The sequence below is a fragment of the Diadema setosum genome, chromosome 8, assembly GCF_964275005.1.
Source record: "Diadema setosum chromosome 8, eeDiaSeto1, whole genome shotgun sequence".
In the NCBI taxonomy this organism is placed as follows: Eukaryota; Metazoa; Echinodermata; class Echinoidea; order Diadematoida; family Diadematidae; genus Diadema; species Diadema setosum.
Window position 1 is genome coordinate 16,978,772 of NC_092692.1, and position 2,007 is coordinate 16,980,778.

The 2,007-nt window shown below is 42.9% G+C and overlaps 1 pseudogene; it reads left to right on the forward strand.

The window, feature by feature from the left end:
* Positions 1 to 348: 348 nt before the first annotated feature.
* On the forward strand, positions 349 to 1,585 carry LOC140232101 (uncharacterized; annotated as a pseudogene).
* Positions 1,586 to 2,007: the final 422 nt, after the last annotated feature.

The following is a 2,007-nucleotide window of genomic DNA, read 5'->3' on the forward strand; positions in this document are numbered from 1 at the left end:
ATGGGCAATACAAACCGTCTGTGTGATGACACAATATATAAAAACAACGTTAACATGGGTAATGTAGATGTAAATGCCGATACGTATCGTACGATTGTTTGGTGAGGTTCAGAGCCGCTGAAAAGTTGGAAATGATTAGAATGTGTCCCTGAACACTCCTCTCATTGCCAGTGCTATTGTGTCCTAATCGTCGCCACCAAAAAAACATCTTGTGGGTGAGGACTCATATATACGCGTAGTAAATTAGTACAAGGCCGCAATGTGTATAACCATGACTGACGAAAAACGACAATAGTGCTCTTACAGGGACGGCATGTTACTGGCTGAGGAAACATTTTGATTTCAATTATGGCGGTCAAATCCTTCATCTCCCAAGTAATTGGTTAGCAACATTCACTGGCACAGAAACACGTCCACACAGACGATTGATTACAGATGACCGTCCACTTTGTTCTAACGTTCTGCCCTATAATGCACAATACCCTGAATTAACTTGTATATCTCAACATTGCGATAAAGTCTTTCTGTGTAAATAAAGCGCTTGTCAATCTATTTGACCAAATCTTGAGCATTAAATTGAAAGAAACCGCAGTGTTAACAAGATTTTTTTTTAAGTTGTTCACTTGCTGCTACGAGGCCGAAAACGTATGTACCATTTTAACCTGCTGGAAAGGCCCAACCCGCTATACAGCACGGAACAGCCCGCCAAATTTGAATGCTAGGTCCGCGAGCCGGGCAAGCCCCGCTAGCCCGGTGAACTCAGCCACAACGCCGCCGGACAACAGCGGCATGCTACCAGCTGTAGAAGCGGAGGGTGATGACGTCATTAATATGGCGCCTGAAACCACATCTTACGAAAGATAGTCACCCACCCAGCCCTCTTATCAGGCCGCTGCGGAACCTGTGGTGGAGAGAGAAGGTATTCTATCGAACATGGAAGAATATTTTCAGAAGGCAACCGAGAGGTTTGAGCCGATGATCAGCAGTGCGGTGGAGAACTTCCTGGATAAGCTGCACCAGCTCGAGCTGAATCTTGGAGCTTCGCTGGAGTTTGTGGGGAAGCGTGTGGACGACCTGGTGGAAAATCAAAAGGGAATGAAAAACAAATTAGAAGCCATGGAAAAACAGATAGCAGAGCTCCAACTGGAAGTTCAGAGAAACAAAGCGACCAGCAACAAAAGCGAGAGATTTTCCAGAAGAAACAACATCAGGCTGGTGGGTATTTCGGAAGCTCCTTTGTAAGGCGAACGCGAGGATCCTGTCACCATAGTCGAGGAGATCCTCCATTCCAAGTTCAAGGTGAAGACGAAAGTGGAGAGAGCCCATCGTGACGGGAAAAAAAAGTTGAATGTCGTCCTAGGCATATTATACTGAAGCTTCTCTCGTATAGAGAAAAGGTCGACATCATGCGCCGTGCCCGCGAGACCCTGAAGGCTTTCCCCCAATGGACCTGGAGGGGGAAAAAAAAAAAGAAGTGGACCAAATAAGTTCAGGATCTGTACAACAAAGGAACAAAACTGAAGTTTTATTCGGCCACAAATGGCGACAGGCTGGTGGCATCCCCTTCAACAAGATCGACCTATAAAGATAAGTGCTAAATTAATGTTGTATCTATGATTCGTATGAATCTGATAAGAATTTACGGATGGATAATGATCAATAATCATTTGTGTGTGTGGGTGTTTTTTTTTTTTTAACACAGTCATTATGTGAAACGCTTATTTGGCTTTTGTGACAGTTTATTTTTTAGTTCTTGTATCAAACTTACACTATGTCACCAGTCACGAAATCACCACAATCAAGAAAGTTATGCAAATGCTTCTCCACTTGATATTAATGAGGTATAATGATATTTGAGAAACTCATTTTAAGGCATAATGGTATTTGATATGTTCAATGTAAAACAAAACAAGAAGATTAATCTATGAGACCAGCAACGCAAACATTTCAATTGTCCGATGCGACCACTACTCACAAGAGTACTTTGTAAACAACTTACATTCTGCA